General features: G+C 43.9%; 26 non-coding genes across 26 annotated transcripts; all 26 read left to right on the top strand.

The window, feature by feature from the left end:
• The first annotated feature begins 402 nt into the window (after positions 1 to 402).
• TRNAQ-UUG (transfer RNA glutamine (anticodon UUG)) lies at positions 403 to 474 on the top strand. The gene has a single exon. It is a non-coding gene; the product is annotated as a tRNA-Gln (tRNA).
• Positions 475 to 854: 380 nt separating this feature from the next.
• On the top strand, positions 855 to 926 carry TRNAQ-UUG (transfer RNA glutamine (anticodon UUG)). The gene has a single exon. It is a non-coding gene; the product is annotated as a tRNA-Gln (tRNA).
• A 903-nt stretch (positions 927 to 1,829) lies between these two features.
• TRNAQ-UUG (transfer RNA glutamine (anticodon UUG)) lies at positions 1,830 to 1,901 on the top strand. Its single transcript has one exon. It is a non-coding gene; the product is annotated as a tRNA-Gln (tRNA).
• Positions 1,902 to 2,803: 902 nt separating this feature from the next.
• TRNAQ-UUG (transfer RNA glutamine (anticodon UUG)) lies at positions 2,804 to 2,875 on the top strand. Its single transcript has one exon. It is a non-coding gene; the product is annotated as a tRNA-Gln (tRNA).
• Positions 2,876 to 3,255: 380 nt separating this feature from the next.
• On the top strand, positions 3,256 to 3,327 carry TRNAQ-UUG (transfer RNA glutamine (anticodon UUG)). The gene has a single exon. It is a non-coding gene; the product is annotated as a tRNA-Gln (tRNA).
• A 902-nt stretch (positions 3,328 to 4,229) lies between these two features.
• On the top strand, positions 4,230 to 4,301 carry TRNAQ-UUG (transfer RNA glutamine (anticodon UUG)). The gene has a single exon. It is a non-coding gene; the product is annotated as a tRNA-Gln (tRNA).
• Positions 4,302 to 4,681: 380 nt separating this feature from the next.
• On the top strand, positions 4,682 to 4,753 carry TRNAQ-UUG (transfer RNA glutamine (anticodon UUG)). The gene has a single exon. It is a non-coding gene; the product is annotated as a tRNA-Gln (tRNA).
• A 902-nt stretch (positions 4,754 to 5,655) lies between these two features.
• Positions 5,656 to 5,727, top strand: TRNAQ-UUG (transfer RNA glutamine (anticodon UUG)). The gene has a single exon. It is a non-coding gene; the product is annotated as a tRNA-Gln (tRNA).
• A 380-nt stretch (positions 5,728 to 6,107) lies between these two features.
• On the top strand, positions 6,108 to 6,179 carry TRNAQ-UUG (transfer RNA glutamine (anticodon UUG)). The gene has a single exon. It is a non-coding gene; the product is annotated as a tRNA-Gln (tRNA).
• A 902-nt stretch (positions 6,180 to 7,081) lies between these two features.
• TRNAQ-UUG (transfer RNA glutamine (anticodon UUG)) lies at positions 7,082 to 7,153 on the top strand. The gene has a single exon. It is a non-coding gene; the product is annotated as a tRNA-Gln (tRNA).
• A 380-nt stretch (positions 7,154 to 7,533) lies between these two features.
• TRNAQ-UUG (transfer RNA glutamine (anticodon UUG)) lies at positions 7,534 to 7,605 on the top strand. The gene has a single exon. It is a non-coding gene; the product is annotated as a tRNA-Gln (tRNA).
• Positions 7,606 to 8,508: 903 nt separating this feature from the next.
• On the top strand, positions 8,509 to 8,580 carry TRNAQ-UUG (transfer RNA glutamine (anticodon UUG)). The gene has a single exon. It is a non-coding gene; the product is annotated as a tRNA-Gln (tRNA).
• Positions 8,581 to 9,482: 902 nt separating this feature from the next.
• TRNAQ-UUG (transfer RNA glutamine (anticodon UUG)) lies at positions 9,483 to 9,554 on the top strand. Its single transcript has one exon. It is a non-coding gene; the product is annotated as a tRNA-Gln (tRNA).
• A 380-nt stretch (positions 9,555 to 9,934) lies between these two features.
• TRNAQ-UUG (transfer RNA glutamine (anticodon UUG)) lies at positions 9,935 to 10,006 on the top strand. Its single transcript has one exon. It is a non-coding gene; the product is annotated as a tRNA-Gln (tRNA).
• Positions 10,007 to 10,908: 902 nt separating this feature from the next.
• Positions 10,909 to 10,980, top strand: TRNAQ-UUG (transfer RNA glutamine (anticodon UUG)). The gene has a single exon. It is a non-coding gene; the product is annotated as a tRNA-Gln (tRNA).
• Positions 10,981 to 11,360: 380 nt separating this feature from the next.
• TRNAQ-UUG (transfer RNA glutamine (anticodon UUG)) lies at positions 11,361 to 11,432 on the top strand. The gene has a single exon. It is a non-coding gene; the product is annotated as a tRNA-Gln (tRNA).
• A 902-nt stretch (positions 11,433 to 12,334) lies between these two features.
• On the top strand, positions 12,335 to 12,406 carry TRNAQ-UUG (transfer RNA glutamine (anticodon UUG)). Its single transcript has one exon. It is a non-coding gene; the product is annotated as a tRNA-Gln (tRNA).
• A 380-nt stretch (positions 12,407 to 12,786) lies between these two features.
• TRNAQ-UUG (transfer RNA glutamine (anticodon UUG)) lies at positions 12,787 to 12,858 on the top strand. The gene has a single exon. It is a non-coding gene; the product is annotated as a tRNA-Gln (tRNA).
• A 902-nt stretch (positions 12,859 to 13,760) lies between these two features.
• Positions 13,761 to 13,832, top strand: TRNAQ-UUG (transfer RNA glutamine (anticodon UUG)). Its single transcript has one exon. It is a non-coding gene; the product is annotated as a tRNA-Gln (tRNA).
• Positions 13,833 to 14,212: 380 nt separating this feature from the next.
• On the top strand, positions 14,213 to 14,284 carry TRNAQ-UUG (transfer RNA glutamine (anticodon UUG)). Its single transcript has one exon. It is a non-coding gene; the product is annotated as a tRNA-Gln (tRNA).
• Positions 14,285 to 15,186: 902 nt separating this feature from the next.
• TRNAQ-UUG (transfer RNA glutamine (anticodon UUG)) lies at positions 15,187 to 15,258 on the top strand. The gene has a single exon. It is a non-coding gene; the product is annotated as a tRNA-Gln (tRNA).
• A 380-nt stretch (positions 15,259 to 15,638) lies between these two features.
• TRNAQ-UUG (transfer RNA glutamine (anticodon UUG)) lies at positions 15,639 to 15,710 on the top strand. The gene has a single exon. It is a non-coding gene; the product is annotated as a tRNA-Gln (tRNA).
• Positions 15,711 to 17,064: 1,354 nt separating this feature from the next.
• Positions 17,065 to 17,136, top strand: TRNAQ-UUG (transfer RNA glutamine (anticodon UUG)). The gene has a single exon. It is a non-coding gene; the product is annotated as a tRNA-Gln (tRNA).
• A 380-nt stretch (positions 17,137 to 17,516) lies between these two features.
• Positions 17,517 to 17,588, top strand: TRNAQ-UUG (transfer RNA glutamine (anticodon UUG)). Its single transcript has one exon. It is a non-coding gene; the product is annotated as a tRNA-Gln (tRNA).
• A 902-nt stretch (positions 17,589 to 18,490) lies between these two features.
• Positions 18,491 to 18,562, top strand: TRNAQ-UUG (transfer RNA glutamine (anticodon UUG)). Its single transcript has one exon. It is a non-coding gene; the product is annotated as a tRNA-Gln (tRNA).
• A 380-nt stretch (positions 18,563 to 18,942) lies between these two features.
• Positions 18,943 to 19,014, top strand: TRNAQ-UUG (transfer RNA glutamine (anticodon UUG)). Its single transcript has one exon. It is a non-coding gene; the product is annotated as a tRNA-Gln (tRNA).
• The last annotated feature ends 295 nt before the right edge of the window (positions 19,015 to 19,309 follow it).

Below are 19,309 nucleotides of genomic sequence, written 5' to 3'. Positions count from 1 at the left end.
GAGATCAAATCTCGGTGGAACCTTCATCAGAGTCTCATTGCAGATTTCATCTTGGAATTTCAATTTGTTTCTTACGGCCACAAAGGCCAGTGACAGCAGAAGTTGTTGCTAACGTGGCTGGTTGTGAAAATAGTGAGCGTAGCCAGCCACCCAGATGTGCTAATCACAGATCATTTGTTATCTCCTAAAGGCCACTACCAGGCAAACCTGCAGCAGATACATTAGTTTTGACTTGGAGAGGTCTTTTTGACCTTTTCTCTCCCCCTGGTATGCAACATGTTCTGGAGTTGGTCTCAGGTTAAGTTCTTTTAAGATTCAATTTTAATGGAGTTAAAGGGATAGGGGGCTTAACCTACGGACATATGTATACAGCAAAATAGAGAGCAGTTGAGCATGCCCAAGGGTTCCATGGTGTAATGGTTAGCACTCTGGACTTTGAATCCAGCGATCTGAGTTCGAATCTCGGTGGGACCTTCCTTAGAGGCTCATTGCAGATTTCATCTTGGAATTTCAATTTGTGTCTTACGGCCACAAAGGCCAGTGACAGCAGAAGTTGTTGCTAACGTGGCTGGTTGTGAAAATAGTGAGCGTAGCCAGCCACCCAGATGTGCTAATCACAGATCATTTGTTATCTCCTAAAGGCCACTACCAGGCAAACCTGCAGCAGATACATTAGTTTTGCCTTGGAGAGGTCTTTTTGACCTTTTCTCTCCCCCTGGTATGCAACATGTTCTGGAGTTGGTCTCAGGTTAAGTTCTTTTAAGATTCAAATGTAATGGAGTTAAAGGGATAGGGGGCTTAACCTACGGACATATGTATCCAGCAAAATAGAGAGCAGTTGAGCATGCCCCAAGGGTTCCATGGTGTAATGGTTAGCACTCTGGACTTTGAATCCAGCGATCTGAGTTCGAATCTCGGTGGGACCTTCTTTAGAGGCTCATTGCAGATTTCATCTTGGAATTTCAATTTGTGTCTTACGGCTACAAAGGCCAATGACAGCAGAAGTTGTTGCTAATGTGGCTAGTTGTGAAAATTGTGAGCGTAGCCAGCTGCCCAGGTCCAGCCAATTGCCAAAGCATACTGATGACACAGAGAGCTGTATTTAAAAAGAATATCTGCAACCCTAAGTACTTTTACCAGGAACAGGAGGAAGAAGCTAAGTTGTCTTTTTTGCTCAGATTTAGCAAAACATGACAATTAGGGAAATTCATCTTCTAGCCATTCCTCTCAACTCCATCTTTGTCAAAGTTTTCTGTCCAAAGACAAGTTTTCAAGTTCAGAGGATATGGATGCTTCACGCCACCTGTGGAATTTAACACTGGTGTATCTATTTCTCCCAGTTTCTTGCATCTTCAAAGTTCTCAACAGGCCTCATCTCTACTCTTCCACAGTGATTGCCAGCATCCCATTTTGGCCCCAAAGGCCTTGATTTCCTGTTCTCCCATTACTCACTCCAGAAACTCCAATTATGCTTGCACCATCTCTAGACCTCCTCCATCATAAACAGTTCCTGAACTCTTGTCCTGCAAAGAATACATCTGCGGGCCAGCAGTTTTGAAAGGCGTAGGACAGCGAGCCCAGTGTGCTAATCACAGATCATTTGTTCTCTCCTAAAGCCCACCACCAGGCAAACTTGCAGCAGATACATTAGTTTTGCCTTGGAGAGGTCTTTTTGACCTTTTCTCTCCCCCTGGTATGCAACATGTTCTGGAGTTGGTATCAGGTTAAGTTCTTTTAAGATTCAATTTTAATGGAGTTAAAGGGATAGGGGGCTTAACCTACGGACATATGTATCCAGCAAAATAGAGAGCAGTTGAGCATGCCCCAAGGGTTCCATGGTGTAATGGTTAGCACTCTGGACTTTGAATCCAGTGATCCGAGTTCGAATCTCGGTGGGACCTTCTTTAGAGGCTCATTGCAGATTTCATCTTGGAATTTCAATTTGTGTCTTACGGCTACAAAGGCCAATGACAGCAGAAGTTGTTGCTAATGTGGCTAGTTGTGAAAATTGTGAGCGTAGCCAGCTGCCCAGGTCCAGCCAATTGCCAAAGCATACTGATGACACAGAGAGCTGTATTTAAAAAGAATATCTGCAACCCTAAGTACTTTTACCAGGAACAGGAGGAAGAAGCTAAGTTGTCTTTTTTGCTCAGATTTAGCAAAACATGACAATTAGGGAAATTCATCTTCTAGCCATTCCTCTCAACTCCATCTTTGTCAAAGTTTTCTGTCCAAAGACAAGTTTTCAAGTTCAGAGGATATGGATGCTTCACGCCACCTGTGGAATTTAACACTGGTGTATCTATTTCTCCCAGTTTCTTGCATCTTCAAAGTTCTCAACAGGCCTCATCTCTACTCTTCCACAGTGATTGCCAGCATCCCATTTTGGCCCCAAAGGCCTTGATTTCCTGTTCTCCCATTACTCACTCCAGAAACTCCAATTATGCTTGCACCATCTCTAGACCTCCTCCATCATAAACAGTTCCTGAACTCTTGTCCTGCAAAGAATACATCTGCGGGCCAGCAGTTTTGAAAGGCGTAGGCCAGCGAGCCCAGTGTGCTAATCACAGATCATTTGTTCTCTCCTAAAGCCCACCACCAGGCAAACTTGCAGCAGATACATTAGTTTTTCCTTGGAGAGGTCTTTTTGACCTTTTCTCTCCCCCTGGTATGCAACATGTTCTGGAGTTGGTCTCAGGTTAAGTTCTTTTAAGATTCAATTTTAATGGAGTTAAAGGGATAGGGGGCTTAACCTACGGACATATGTATACAGCAAAATAGAGAGCAGTTGAGCATGCTCAAGGGTTCCATGGTGTAATGGTTAGCACTCTGGACTTTGAATCCAGTGATCCGAGATCAAATCTCGGTGGAACCTTCATCAGAGTCTCATTGCAGATTTCATCTTGGAATTTCAATTTGTTTCTTACGGCCACAAAGGCCAGTGACAGCAGAAGTTGTTGCTAACGTGGCTGGTTGTGAAAATAGTGAGCGTAGCCAGCCACCCAGATGTGCTAATCACAGATCATTTGTTATCTCCTAAAGGCCACTACCAGGCAAACCTGCAGCAGATACATTAGTTTTGACTTGGAGAGGTCTTTTTGACCTTTTCTCTCCCCCTGGTATGCAACATGTTCTGGAGTTGGTCTCAGGTTAAGTTCTTTTAAGATTCAAATGTAATGGAGTTAAAGGGATAGGGGGCTTAACCTACGGACATATGTATCCAGCAAAATAGAGAGCAGTTGAGCATGCCCCAAGGGTTCCTTGGTGTAATGGTTAGCACTCTGGACTTTGAATCCAGCGATCCGAGTTCGAATCTCGGTGGGACCTTCTTTAGAGGCTCATTGCAGATTTCATCTTGGAATTTCAATTTGTGTCTTACGGCTACAAAGGCCAATGACAGCAGAAGTTGTTGCTAATGTGGCTAGTTGTGAAAATTGTGAGCGTAGCCAGCTGCCCAGGTCCAGCCAATTGCCAAAGCATACTGATGACACAGAGAGCTGTATTTAAAAAGAATATCTGCAACCCTAAGTACTTTTACCAGGAACAGGAGGAAGAAGCTAAGTTGTCTTTTTTGCTCAGATTTAGCAAAACATGACAATTAGGGAAATTCATCTTCTAGCCATTCCTCTCAACTCCATCTTTGTCAAAGTTTTCTGTCCAAAGACAAGTTTTCAAGTTCAGAGGATATGGATGCTTCACGCCACCTGTGGAATTTAACACTGGTGTATCTATTTCTCCCAGTTTCTTGCATCTTCAAAGTTCTCAACAGGCCTCATCTCTACTCTTCCACAGTGATTGCCAGCATCCCATTTTGGCCCCAAAGGCCTTGATTTCCTGTTCTCCCATTACTCACTCCAGAAACTCCAATTATGCTTGCACCATCTCTAGACCTCCTCCATCATAAACAGTTTCTGAACTCTTGTCCTGCAAAGAATACATCTGCGGGCCAGCAGTTTTGAAAGGCGTAGGCCAGCGAGCCCAGTGTGCTAATCACAGATCATTTGTTCTCTCCTAAAGCCCACCACCAGGCAAACTTGCAGCAGATACATTAGTTTTGCCTTGGAGAGGTCTTTTTGACCTTTTCTCTCCCCCTGGTATGCAACATGTTCTGGAGTTGGTCTCAGGTTAAGTTCTTTTAAGATTCAATTTTAATGGAGTTAAAGGGATAGGGGGCTTAACCTAAGGACATATGTATACAGCAAAATAGAGAGCAGTTGAGCATGCCCAAGGGTTCCATGGTGTAATGGTTAGCACTCTGGACTTTGAATCCAGTGATCCGAGATCAAATCTCGGTGGAACCTTCATCAGAGTCTCATTGCAGATTTCATCTTGGAATTTCAATTTGTTTCTTACGGCCACAAAGGCCAGTGACAGCAGAAGTTGTTGCTAACGTGGCTGGTTGTGAAAATAGTGAGCGTAGCCAGCCACCCAGATGTGCTAATCACAGATCATTTGTTATCTCCTAAAGGCCACTACCAGGCAAACCTGCAGCAGATACATTAGTTTTGACTTGGAGAGGTCTTTTTGACCTTTTCTCTCCCCCTGGTATGCAACATGTTCTGGAGTTGGTCTCAGGTTAAGTTCTTTTAAGATTCAAATGTAATGGAGTTAAAGGGATAGGGGGCTTAACCTACGGACATATGTATCCAGCAAAATAGAGAGCAGTTGAGCATGCCCCAAGGGTTCCATGGTGTAATGGTTAGCACTCTGGACTTTGAATCCAGCGATCCGAGTTCGAATCTCGGTGGGACCTTCTTTAGAGGCTCATTGCAGATTTCATCTTGGAATTTCAATTTGTGTCTTACGGCTACAAAGGCCAATGACAGCAGAAGTTGTTGCTAATGTGGCTAGTTGTGAAAATTGTGAGCGTAGCCAGCTGCCCAGGTCCAGCCAATTGCCAAAGCATACTGATGACACAGAGAGCTGTATTTAAAAAGAATATCTGCAACCCTAAGTACTTTTACCAGGAACAGGAGGAAGAAGCTAAGTTGTCTTTTTTGCTCAGATTTAGCAAAACATGACAATTAGGGAAATTCATCTTCTAGCCATTCCTCTCAACTCCATCTTTGTCAAAGTTTTCTGTCCAAAGACAAGTTTTCAAGTTCAGAGGATATGGATGCTTCACGCCACCTGTGGAATTTAACACTGGTGTATCTATTTCTCCCAGTTTCTTGCATCTTCAAAGTTCTCAACAGGCCTCATCTCTACTCTTCCACAGTGATTGCCAGCATCCCATTTTGGCCCCAAAGGCCTTGATTTCCTGTTCTCCCATTACTCACTCCAGAAACTCCAATTATGCTTGCACCATCTCTAGACCTCCTCCATCATAAACAGTTCCTGAACTCTTGTCCTGCAAAGAATACATCTGCGGGCCAGCAGTTTTGAAAGGCGTAGGCCAGCGAGCCCAGTGTGCTAATCACAGATCATTTGTTCTCTCCTAAAGCCCACCACCAGGCAAACTTGCAGCAGATACATTAGTTTTGCCTTGGAGAGGTCTTTTTGACCTTTTCTCTCCCCCTGGTATGCAACATGTTCTGGAGTTGGTCTCAGGTTAAGTTCTTTTAAGATTCAATTTTAATGGAGTTAAAGGGATAGGGGGCTTAACCTAAGGACATATGTATACAGCAAAATAGAGAGCAGTTGAGCATGCCCAAGGGTTCCATGGTGTAATGGTTAGCACTCTGGACTTTGAATCCAGTGATCCGAGATCAAATCTCGGTGGAACCTTCATCAGAGTCTCATTGCAGATTTCATCTTGGAATTTCAATTTGTTTCTTACGGCCACAAAGGCCAGTGACAGCAGAAGTTGTTGCTAACGTGGCTGGTTGTGAAAATAGTGAGCGTAGCCAGCCACCCAGATGTGCTAATCACAGATCATTTGTTATCTCCTAAAGGCCACTACCAGGCAAACCTGCAGCAGATACATTAGTTTTGACTTGGAGAGGTCTTTTTGACCTTTTCTCTCCCCCTGGTATGCAACATGTTCTGGAGTTGGTCTCAGGTTAAGTTCTTTTAAGATTCAAATGTAATGGAGTTAAAGGGATAGGGGGCTTAACCTACGGACATATGTATCCAGCAAAATAGAGAGCAGTTGAGCATGCCCCAAGGGTTCCATGGTGTAATGGTTAGCACTCTGGACTTTGAATCCAGCGATCCGAGTTCGAATCTCGGTGGGACCTTCTTTAGAGGCTCATTGCAGATTTCATCTTGGAATTTCAATTTGTGTCTTACGGCTACAAAGGCCAATGACAGCAGAAGTTGTTGCTAATGTGGCTAGTTGTGAAAATTGTGAGCGTAGCCAGCTGCCCAGGTCCAGCCAATTGCCAAAGCATACTGATGACACAGAGAGCTGTATTTAAAAAGAATATCTGCAACCCTAAGTACTTTTACCAGGAACAGGAGGAAGAAGCTAAGTTGTCTTTTTTGCTCAGATTTAGCAAAACATGACAATTAGGGAAATTCATCTTCTAGCCATTCCTCTCAACTCCATCTTTGTCAAAGTTTTCTGTTCAAAGACAAGTTTTCAAGTTCAGAGGATATGGATGCTTCACGCCACCTGTGGAATTTAACACTGGTGTATCTATTTCTCCCAGTTTCTTGCATCTTCAAAGTTCTCAACAGGCCTCATCTCTACTCTTCCACAGTGATTGCCAGCATCCCATTTTGGCCCCAAAGGCCTTGATTTCCTGTTCTCCCATTACTCACTCCAGAAACTCCAATTATGCTTGCACCATCTCTAGACCTCCTCCATCATAAACAGTTCCTGAACTCTTGTCCTGCAAAGAATACATCTGCGGGCCAGCAGTTTTGAAAGGCGTAGGCCAGCGAGCCCAGTGTGCTAATCACAGATCATTTGTTCTCTCCTAAAGCCCACCACCAGGCAAACTTGCAGCAGATACATTAGTTTTGCCTTGGAGAGGTCTTTTTGACCTTTTCTCTCCCCCTGGTATGCAACATGTTCTGGAGTTGGTCTCAGGTTAAGTTCTTTTAAGATTCAATTTTAATGGAGTTAAAGGGATAGGGGGCTTAACCTACGGACATATGTATACAGCAAAATAGAGAGCAGTTGAGCATGCCCAAGGGTTCCATGGTGTAATGGTTAGCACTCTGGACTTTGAATCCAGTGATCCGAGATCAAATCTCGGTGGAACCTTCATCAGAGTCTCATTGCAGATTTCATCTTGGAATTTCAATTTGTTTCTTACGGCCACAAAGGCCAGTGACAGCAGAAGTTGTTGCTAACGTGGCTGGTTGTGAAAATAGTGAGCGTAGCCAGCCACCCAGATGTGCTAATCACAGATCATTTGTTATCTCCTAAAGGCCACTACCAGGCAAACCTGCAGCAGATACATTAGTTTTGACTTGGAGAGGTCTTTTTGACCTTTTCTCTCCCCCTGGTATGCAACATGTTCTGGAGTTGGTCTCAGGTTAAGTTCTTTTAAGATTCAAATGTAATGGAGTTAAAGGGATAGGGGGCTTAACCTACGGACATATGTATCCAGCAAAATAGAGAGCAGTTGAGCATGCCCCAAGGGTTCCTTGGTGTAATGGTTAGCACTCTGGACTTTGAATCCAGCGATCCGAGTTCGAATCTCGGTGGGACCTTCTTTAGAGGCTCATTGCAGATTTCATCTTGGAATTTCTATTTGTGTCTTACGGCTACAAAGGCCAATGACAGCAGAAGTTGTTGCTAATGTGGCTAGTTGTGAAAATTGTGAGCGTAGCCAGCTGCCCAGGTCCAGCCAATTGCCAAAGCATACTGATGACACAGAGAGCTGTATTTAAAAAGAATATCTGCAACCCTAAGTACTTTTACCAGGAACAGGAGGAAGAAGCTAAGTTGTCTTTTTTGCTCAGATTTAGCAAAACATGACAATTAGGGAAATTCATCTTCTAGCCATTCCTCTCAACTCCATCTTTGTCAAAGTTTTCTGTCCAAAGACAAGTTTTCAAGTTCAGAGGATATGGATGCTTCACGCCACCTGTGGAATTTAACACTGGTGTATCTATTTCTCCCAGTTTCTTGCATCTTCAAAGTTCTCAACAGGCCTCATCTCTACTCTTCCACAGTGATTGCCAGCATCCCATTTTGGCCCCAAAGGCCTTGATTTCCTGTTCTCCCATTACTCACTCCAGAAACTCCAATTATGCTTGCACCATCTCTAGACCTCCTCCATCATAAACAGTTTCTGAACTCTTGTCCTGCAAAGAATACATCTGCGGGCCAGCAGTTTTGAAAGGCGTAGGCCAGCGAGCCCAGTGTGCTAATCACAGATCATTTGTTCTCTCCTAAAGCCCACCACCAGGCAAACTTGCAGCAGATACATTAGTTTTGCCTTGGAGAGGTCTTTTTGACCTTTTCTCTCCCCCTGGTATGCAACATGTTCTGGAGTTGGTCTCAGGTTAAGTTCTTTTAAGATTCAATTTTAATGGAGTTAAAGGGATAGGGGGCTTAACCTACGGACATATGTATCCAGCAAAATAGAGATCAGTTGAGCATGCCCCAAGGGTTCCTTGGTGTAATGGTTAGCACTCTGGACTTTGAATCCAGCGATCCGAGTTCGAATCTCGGTGGGACCTTCTTTAGAGGCTCATTGCAGATTTCATCTTGGAATTTCAATTTGTGTCTTACGGCTACAAAGGCCAATGACAGCAGAAGTTGTTGCTAATGTGGCTAGTTGTGAAAATTGTGAGCGTAGCCAGCTGCCCAGGTCCAGCAAATTGCCAAAGCATACTGATGACACAGAGAGCTGTATTTAAAAAGAATATCTGCAACCCTAAGTACTTTTACCAGGAACAGGAGGAAGAAGCTAAGTTGTCTTTTTTGCTCAGATTTAGCAAAACATGACAATTAGGGAAATTCATCTTCTAGCCATTCCTCTCAACTCCATCTTTGTCAAAGTTTTCTGTCCAAAGACAAGTTTTCAAGTTCAGAGGATATGGATGCTTCACGCCACCTGTGGAATTTAACACTGGTGTATCTATTTCTCCCAGTTTCTTGCATCTTCAAAGTTCTCAACAGGCCTCATCTCTACTCTTCCACAGTGATTGCCAGCATCCCATTTTGGCCCCAAAGGCCTTGATTTCCTGTTCTCCCATTACTCACTCCAGAAACTCCAATTATGCTTGCACCATCTCTAGACCTCCTCCATCATAAACAGTTCCTGAACTCTTGTCCTGCAAAGAATACATCTGCGGGCCAGCAGTTTTGAAAGGCGTAGGCCAGCGAGCCCAGTGTGCTAATCACAGATCATTTGTTCTCTCCTAAAGCCCACCACCAGGCAAACTTGCAGCAGATACATTAGTTTTGCCTTGGAGAGGTCTTTTTGACCTTTTCTCTCCCCCTGGTATGCAACATGTTCTGGAGTTGGTCTCAGGTTAAGTTCTTTTAAGATTCAATTTTAATGGAGTTAAAGGGATAGGGGGCTTAACCTACGGACATATGTATACAGCAAAATAGAGAGCAGTTGAGCATGCCCAAGGGTTCCATGGTGTAATGGTTAGCACTCTGGACTTTGAATCCAGTGATCCGAGATCAAATCTCGGTGGAACCTTCATCAGAGTCTCATTGCAGATTTCATCTTGGAATTTCAATTTGTTTCTTACGGCCACAAAGGCCAGTGACAGCAGAAGTTGTTGCTAACGTGGCTGGTTGTGAAAATAGTGAGCGTAGCCAGCCACCCAGATGTGCTAATCACAGATCATTTGTTATCTCCTAAAGGCCACTACCAGGCAAACCTGCAGCAGATACATTAGTTTTGACTTGGAGAGGTCTTTTTGACCTTTTCTCTCCCCCTGGTATGCAACATGTTCTGGAGTTGGTCTCAGGTTAAGTTCTTTTAAGATTCAAATGTAATGGAGTTAAAGGGATAGGGGGCTTAACCTACGGACATATGTATCCAGCAAAATAGAGAGCAGTTGAGCATGCCCCAAGGGTTCCATGGTGTAATGGTTAGCACTCTGGACTTTGAATCCAGCGATCCGAGTTCGAATCTCGGTGGGACCTTCTTTAGAGGCTCATTGCAGATTTCATCTTGGAATTTCAATTTGTGTCTTACGGCTACAAAGGCCAATGACAGCAGAAGTTGTTGCTAATGTGGCTAGTTGTGAAAATTGTGAGCGTAGCCAGCTGCCCAGGTCCAGCCAATTGCCAAAGCATACTGATGACACAGAGAGCTGTATTTAAAAAGAATATCTGCAACCCTAAGTACTTTTACCAGGAACAGGAGGAAGAAGCTAAGTTGTCTTTTTTGCTCAGATTTAGCAAAACATGACAATTAGGGAAATTCATCTTCTAGCCATTCCTCTCAACTCCATCTTTGTCAAAGTTTTCTGTCCAAAGACAAGTTTTCAAGTTCAGAGGATATGGATGCTTCACGCCACCTGTGGAATTTAACACTGGTGTATCTATTTCTCCCAGTTTCTTGCATCTTCAAAGTTCTCAACAGGCCTCATCTCTACTCTTCCACAGTGATTGCCAGCATCCCATTTTGGCCCCAAAGGCCTTGATTTCCTGTTCTCCCATTACTCACTCCAGAAACTCCAATTATGCTTGCACCATCTCTAGACCTCCTCCATCATAAACAGTTTCTGAACTCTTGTCCTGCAAAGAATACATCTGCGGGCCAGCAGTTTTGAAAGGCGTAGGCCAGCGAGCCCAGTGTGCTAATCACAGATCATTTGTTCTCTCCTAAAGCCCACCACCAGGCAAACTTGCAGCAGATACATTAGTTTTGCCTTGGAGAGGTCTTTTTGACCTTTTCTCTCCCCCTGGTATGCAACATGTTCTGGAGTTGGTCTCAGGTTAAGTTCTTTTAAGATTCAATTTTAATGGAGTTAAAGGGATAGGGGGCTTAACCTAAGGACATATGTATACAGCAAAATAGAGAGCAGTTGAGCATGCCCAAGGGTTCCATGGTGTAATGGTTAGCACTCTGGACTTTGAATCCAGTGATCCGAGATCAAATCTCGGTGGAACCTTCATCAGAGTCTCATTGCAGATTTCATCTTGGAATTTCAATTTGTTTCTTACGGCCACAAAGGCCAGTGACAGCAGAAGTTGTTGCTAACGTGGCTGGTTGTGAAAATAGTGAGCGTAGCCAGCCACCCAGATGTGCTAATCACAGATCATTTGTTATCTCCTAAAGGCCACTACCAGGCAAACCTGCAGCAGATACATTAGTTTTGACTTGGAGAGGTCTTTTTGACCTTTTCTCTCCCCCTGGTATGCAACATGTTCTGGAGTTGGTCTCAGGTTAAGTTCTTTTAAGATTCAAATGTAATGGAGTTAAAGGGATAGGGGGCTTAACCTACGGACATATGTATCCAGCAAAATAGAGAGCAGTTGAGCATGCCCCAAGGGTTCCATGGTGTAATAGTTAGCACTCTGGACTTTGAATCCAGCGATCCGAGTTCGAATCTCGGTGGGACCTTCTTTAGAGGCTCATTGCAGATTTCATCTTGGAATTTCAATTTGTGTCTTACGGCTACAAAGGCCAATGACAGCAGAAGTTGTTGCTAATGTGGCTAGTTGTGAAAATTGTGAGCGTAGCCAGCTGCCCAGGTCCAGCCAATTGCCAAAGCATACTGATGACACAGAGAGCTGTATTTAAAAAGAATATCTGCAACCCTAAGTACTTTTACCAGGAACAGGAGGAAGAAGCTAAGTTGTCTTTTTTGCTCAGATTTAGCAAAACATGACAATTAGGGAAATTCATCTTCTAGCCATTCCTCTCAACTCCATCTTTGTCAAAGTTTTCTGTCCAAAGACAAGTTTTCAAGTTCAGAGGATATGGATGCTTCACGCCACCTGTGGAATTTAACACTGGTGTATCTATTTCTCCCAGTTTCTTGCATCTTCAAAGTTCTCAACAGGCCTCATCTCTACTCTTCCACAGTGATTGCCAGCATCCCATTTTGGCCCCAAAGGCCTTGATTTCCTGTTCTCCCATTACTCACTCCAGAAACTCCAATTATGCTTGCACCATCTCTAGACCTCCTCCATCATAAACAGTTTCTGAACTCTTGTCCTGCAAAGAATACATCTGCGGGCCAGCAGTTTTGAAAGGCGTAGGCCAGCGAGCCCAGTGTGCTAATCACAGATCATTTGTTCTCTCCTAAAGCCCACCACCAGGCAAACTTGCAGCAGATACATTAGTTTTGCCTTGGAGAGGTCTTTTTGACCTTTTCTCTCCCCCTGGTATGCAACATGTTCTGGAGTTGGTCTCAGGTTAAGTTCTTTTAAGATTCAATTTTAATGGAGTTAAAGGGATAGGGGGCTTAACCTAAGGACATATGTATACAGCAAAATAGAGAGCAGTTGAGCATGCCCAAGGGTTCCATGGTGTAATGGTTAGCACTCTGGACTTTGAATCCAGTGATCCGAGATCAAATCTCGGTGGAACCTTCATCAGAGTCTCATTGCAGATTTCATCTTGGAATTTCAATTTGTTTCTTACGGCCACAAAGGCCAGTGACAGCAGAAGTTGTTGCTAACGTGGCTGGTTGTGAAAATAGTGAGCGTAGCCAGCCACCCAGATGTGCTAATCACAGATCATTTGTTATCTCCTAAAGGCCACTACCAGGCAAACCTGCAGCAGATACATTAGTTTTGACTTGGAGAGGTCTTTTTGACCTTTTCTCTCCCCCTGGTATGCAACATGTTCTGGAGTTGGTCTCAGGTTAAGTTCTTTTAAGATTCAAATGTAATGGAGTTAAAGGGATAGGGGGCTTAACCTACGGACATATGTATCCAGCAAAATAGAGAGCAGTTGAGCATGCCCCAAGGGTTCCATGGTGTAATGGTTAGCACTCTGGACTTTGAATCCAGCGATCCGAGTTCGAATCTCGGTGGGACCTTCTTTAGAGGCTCATTGCAGATTTCATCTTGGAATTTCAATTTGTGTCTTACGGCTACAAAGGCCAATGACAGCAGAAGTTGTTGCTAATGTGGCTAGTTGTGAAAATTGTGAGCGTAGCCAGCTGCCCAGGTCCAGCCAATTGCCAAAGCATACTGATGACACAGAGAGCTGTATTTAAAAAGAATATCTGCAACCCTAAGTACTTTTACCAGGAACAGGAGGAAGAAGCTAAGTTGTCTTTTTTGCTCAGATTTAGCAAAACATGACAATTAGGGAAATTCATCTTCTAGCCATTCCTCTCAACTCCATCTTTGTCAAAGTTTTCTGTTCAAAGACAAGTTTTCAAGTTCAGAGGATATGGATGCTTCACGCCACCTGTGGAATTTAACACTGGTGTATCTATTTCTCCCAGTTTCTTGCATCTTCAAAGTTCTCAACAGGCCTCATCTCTACTCTTCCACAGTGATTGCCAGCATCCCATTTTGGCCCCAAAGGCCTTGATTTCCTGTTCTCCCATTACTCACTCCAGAAACTCCAATTATGCTTGCACCATCTCTAGACCTCCTCCATCATAAACAGTTTCTGAACTCTTGTCCTGCAAAGAATACATCTGCGGGCCAGCAGTTTTGAAAGGCGTAGGCCAGCGAGCCCAGTGTGCTAATCACAGATCATTTGTTCTCTCCTAAAGCCCACCACCAGGCAAACTTGCAGCAGATACATTAGTTTTGCCTTGGAGAGGTCTTTTTGACCTTTTCTCTCCCCCTGGTATGCAACATGTTCTGGAGTTGGTCTCAGGTTAAGTTCTTTTAAGATTCAATTTTAATGGAGTTAAAGGGATAGGGGGCTTAACCTAAGGACATATGTATACAGCAAAATAGAGAGCAGTTGAGCATGCCCAAGGGTTCCATGGTGTAATGGTTAGCACTCTGGACTTTGAATCCAGTGATCCGAGATCAAATCTCGGTGGAACCTTCATCAGAGTCTCATTGCAGATTTCATCTTGGAATTTCAATTTGTTTCTTACGGCCACAAAGGCCAGTGACAGCAGAAGTTGTTGCTAACGTGGCTGGTTGTGAAAATAGTGAGCGTAGCCAGCCACCCAGATGTGCTAATCACAGATCATTTGTTATCTCCTAAAGGCCACTACCAGGCAAACCTGCAGCAGATACATTAGTTTTGACTTGGAGAGGTCTTTTTGACCTTTTCTCTCCCCCTGGTATGCAACATGTTCTGGAGTTGGTCTCAGGTTAAGTTCTTTTAAGATTCAAATGTAATGGAGTTAAAGGGATAGGGGGCTTAACCTACGGACATATGTATCCAGCAAAATAGAGAGCAGTTGAGCATGCCCCAAGGGTTCCATGGTGTAATGGTTAGCACTCTGGACTTTGAATCCAGCGATCCGAGTTCGAATCTCGGTGGGACCTTCTTTAGAGGCTCATTGCAGATTTCATCTTGGAATTTCAATTTGTGTCTTACGGCTACAAAGGCCAATGACAGCAGAAGTTGTTGCTAATGTGGCTAGTTGTGAAAATTGTGAGCGTAGCCAGCTGCCCAGGTCCAGCCAATTGCCAAAGCATACTGATGACACAGAGAGCTGTATTTAAAAAGAATATCTGCAACCCTAAGTACTTTTACCAGGAACAGGAGGAAGAAGCTAAGTTGTCTTTTTTGCTCAGATTTAGCAAAACATGACAATTAGGGAAATTCATCTTCTAGCCATTCCTCTCAACTCCATCTTTGTCAAAGTTTTCTGTTCAAAGACAAGTTTTCAAGTTCAGAGGATATGGATGCTTCACGCCACCTGTGGAATTTAACACTGGTGTATCTATTTCTCCCAGTTTCTTGCATCTTCAAAGTTCTCAACAGGCCTCATCTCTACTCTTCCACAGTGATTGCCAGCATCCCATTTTGGCCCCAAAGGCCTTGATTTCCTGTTCTCCCATTACTCACTCCAGAAACTCCAATTATGCTTGCACCATCTCTAGACCTCCTCCATCATAAACAGTTTCTGAACTCTTGTCCTGCAAAGAATACATCTGCGGGCCAGCAGTTTTGAAAGGCGTAGGCCAGCGAGCCCAGTGTGCTAATCACAGATCATTTGTTCTCTCCTAAAGCCCACCACCAGGCAAACTTGCAGCAGATACATTAGTTTTGCCTTGGAGAGGTCTTTTTGACCTTTTCTCTCCCCCTGGTATGCAACATGTTCTGGAGTTGGTCTCAGGTTAAGTTCTTTTAAGATTCAATTTTAATGGAGTTAAAGGGATAGGGGGCTTAACCTAAGGACATATGTATACAGCAAAATAGAGAGCAGTTGAGCATGCCCAAGGGTTCCATGGTGTAATGGTTAGCACTCTGGACTTTGAATCCAGTGATCCGAGATCAAATCTCGGTGGAACCTTCATCAGAGTCTCATTGCAGATTTCATCTTGGAATTTCAATTTGTTTCTTACGGCCACAAAGGTCAGTGACAGCAGAAGTTGTTGCTAACGTGGCTGGTTGTGAAAATAGTGAGCGTAGCCAGCCACCCAGATGTGCTAATCACAGATCATTTGTTATCTCCTAAAGGCCACTACCAGGCAAACCTGCAGCAGATACATTAGTTTTGACTTGGAGAGGTCTTTTTGACCTTTTCTCTCCCCCTGGTATGCAACATGTTCTGGAGTTGGTCTCAGGTTAAGTTCTTTTAAGATTCAAATGTAATGGAGTTAAAGGGATAGGGGGCTTAACCTACGGACATATGTATCCAGCAAAATAGAGAGCAGTTGAGCATGCCCCAAGGGTTCCATGGTGTAATGGTTAGCACTCTGGACTTTGAATCCAGCGATCCGAGTTCGAATCTCGGTGGGACCTTCTTTAGAGGCTCATTGCAGATTTCATCTTGGAATTTCAATTTGTGTCTTACGGCTACAAAGGCCAATGACAGCAGAAGTTGTTGCTAATGTGGCTAGTTGTGAAAATTGTGAGCGTAGCCAGCTGCCCAGGTCCAGCCAATTGCCAAAGCATACTGATGACACAGAGAGCTGTATTTAAAAAGAATATCTGCAACCCTAAGTACTTTTACCAGGAACAGGAGGAAGAAGCTAAGTTGTCTTTTTTGCTCAGATTTAGCAAAACATGACAATTAGGGAAATTCATCTTCTAGCCATTCCTCTCAACTCCATCTTTGTCAAAGTTTTCTGTCCAAAGACAAGTTTTCAAGTTCAGAGGATATGGATGCTTCACGCCACCTGTGGAATTTAACACTGGTGTATCTATTTCTCCCAGTTTCTTGCATCTTCAAAGTTCTCAACAGGCCTCATCTCTACTCTTCCACAGTGATTGCCAGCATCCCATTTTGGCCCCAAAGGCCTTGATTTCCTGTTCTCCCATTACTCACTCCAGAAACTCCAATTATGCTTGCACCATCTCTGGACCTCCTCCATCATAAACAGTTCCTGAACACTTGTCCTGCAAAGAATACATCTGCGGGCCAGCAGTTTTGAAAGGCGTAGGCCAGCGAGCCCAGTGTGCTAATCACAGATCATTTGTTCTCTCCTAAAGCCCACCACCAGGCAAACTTGCAGCAGATACATTAGTTTTGCCTTGGAGAGGTCTTTTTGACCTTTTCTCTCCCCCTGGTATGCAACATGTTCTGGAGTTGGTCTCAGGTTAAGTTCTTTTAAGATTCAATTTTAATGGAGTTAAAGGGATAGGGGGGCTTAACCTACGGACATATGTATACAGCAAAATAGAGAGCAGTTGAGCATGCCCAAGGGTTCCATGGTGTAATGGTTAGCACTCTGGACTTTGAATACAGTGATCCGAGATCAAATCTCGGTGGAACCTTCATCAGAGTCTCATTGCAGATTTCATCTTGGAATTTCAATTTGTTTCTTACGGCCACAAAGGCCAGTGACAGCAGAAGTTGTTGCTAACGTGGCTGGTTGTGAAAATAGTGAGCGTAGCCAGCCACCCAGATGTGCTAATCACAGATCATTTGTTATCTCCTAAAGGCCACTACCAGGCAAACCTGCAGCAGATACATTAGTTTTGACTTGGAGAGGTCTTTTTGACCTTTTCTCTCCCCCTGGTATGCAACATGTTCTGGAGTTGGTCTCAGGTTAAGTTCTTTTAAGATTCAATTTTAATGGAGTTAAAGGGATAGGGGGCTTAACCTACGGACATATGTATACAGCAAAATAGAGAGCAGTTGAGCATGCCCAAGGGTTCCATGGTGTAATGGTTAGCACTCTGGACTTTGAATCCAGCGATCTGAGTTCGAATCTCGGTGGGACCTTCCTTAGAGGCTCATTGCAGATTTCATCTTGGAATTTCAATTTGTGTCTTACGGCCACAAAGGCCAGTGACAGCAGAAGTTGTTGCTAACGTGGCTGGTTGTGAAAATAGTGAGCGTAGCCAGCCACCCAGATGTGCTAATCACAGATCATTTGTTATCTCCTAAAGGCCACTACCAGGCAAACCTGCAGCAGATACATTAGTTTTGCCTTGGAGAGGTCTTTTTGACCTTTTCTCTCCCCCTGGTATGCAACATGTTCTGGAGTTGGTCTCAGGTTAAGTTCTTTTAAGATTCAAATGTAATGGAGTTAAAGGGATAGGGGGCTTAACCTACGGACATATGTATCCAGCAAAATAGAGAGCAGTTGAGCATGCCCCAAGGGTTCCATGGTGTAATGGTTAGCACTCTGGACTTTGAATCCAGCGATCCGAGTTCGAATCTCGGTGGGACCTTCTTTAGAGGCTCATTGCAGATTTCATCTTGGAATTTCAATTTGTGTCTTACGGCTACAAAGGCCAATGACAGCAGAAGTTGTTGCTAATGTGGCTAGTTGTGAAAATTGTGAGCGTAGCCAGCTGCCCAGGTCCAGCCAATTGCCAAAGCATACTGATGACACAGAGAGCTGTATTTAAAAAGAATATCTGCAACCCTAAGTACTTTTACCAGGAACAGGAGGAAGAAGCTAAGTTGTCTTTTTTGCTCAGATTTAGCAAAACATGACAATTAGGGAAATTCATCTTCTAGCCATTCCTCTCAACTCCATCTTTGTCAAAGTTTTCTGTCCAAAGACAAGTTTTCAAGTTCAGAGGATATGGATGCTTCACGCCACCTGTGGAATTTAACACTGGTGTATCTATTTCTCCCAGTTTCTTGCATCTTCAAAGTTCTCAACAGGCCTCATCTCTACTCTTCCACAGTGATTGCCAGCATCCCATTTTGGCCCCAAAGGCCTTGATTTCCTGTTCTCCCATTACTCACTCCAGAAACTCCAATTATGCTTGCACCATCTCTAGACCTCCTCCATCATAAACAGTTCCTGAACTCTTGTCCTGCAAAGAATACATCTGCGGGCCAGCAGTTTTGAAAGGCGTAGGCCAGCGAGCCCAGTGTGCTAATCACAGATCATTTGTTCTCTCCTAAAGCCCACCACCAGGCAAACTTGCAGCAGATACATTAGTTTTTCCTTGGAGAGGTCTTTTTGACCTTTTCTCTCCCCCTGGTATGCAACATGTTCTGGAGTTGGTCTCAGGTTAAGTTCTTTTAAGATTCAATTTTAATGGAGTTAAAGGGATAGGGGGCTTAACCTACGGACATATGTATACAGCAAAATAGAGAGCAGTTGAGCATGCCCAAGGGTTCCATGGTGTAATGGTTAGCACTCTGGACTTTGAATCCAGTGATCCGAGATCAAATCTCGGTGGAACCTTCATCAGAGTCTCATTGCAGATTTCATCTTGGAATTTCAATTTGTTTCTTACGGCCACAAAGGCCAGTGACAGCAGAAGTTGTTGCTAACGTGGCTGGTTGTGAAAATAGTGAGCGTAGCCAGCCACCCAGATGTGCTAATCACAGATCATTTGTTATCTCCTAAAGGCCACTACCAGGCAAACCTGCAGCAGATACATTAGTTTTGACTTGGAGAGGTCTTTTTGACCTTTTCTCTCCCCCTGGTATGCAACATGTTCTGGAGTTGGTCTCAGGTTAAGTTCTTTTAAGATTCAAATGTAATGGAGTTAAAGGGATAGGGGGCTTAACCTACGGACATATGTATCCAGCAAAATAGAGAGCAGTTGAGCATGCCCCAAGGGTTCCTTGGTGTAATGGTTAGCACTCTGGACTTTGAATCCAGCGATCCGAGTTCGAATCTCGGTGGGACCTTCTTTAGAGGCTCATTGCAGATTTCATCTTGGAATTTCAATTTGTGTCTTACGGCTACAAAGGCCAATGACAGCAGAAGTTGTTGCTAATGTGGCTAGTTGTGAAAATTGTGAGCGTAGCCAGCTGCCCAGGTCCAGCCAATTGCCAAAGCATACTGATGACACAGAGAGCTGTATTTAAAAAGAATATCTGCAACCCTAAGTACTTTTACCAGGAACAGGAGGAAGAAGCTAAGTTGTCTTTTTTGCTCAGATTTAGCAAAACATGACAATTAGGGAAATTCATCTTCTAGCCA

Source organism: Lithobates pipiens, unplaced genomic scaffold (genome assembly GCF_037356315.1).
Source record: "Lithobates pipiens isolate NorthernLeopardFrog02 unplaced genomic scaffold, aLitPip1_a1.2 Scaffold_18, whole genome shotgun sequence".
Classification (NCBI taxonomy): Eukaryota; Metazoa; Chordata; class Amphibia; order Anura; family Ranidae; genus Lithobates; species Lithobates pipiens.
Note: the sequence above shows the minus strand (reverse complement) of the source record. Positions and strands in the feature narration are given on the sequence as shown.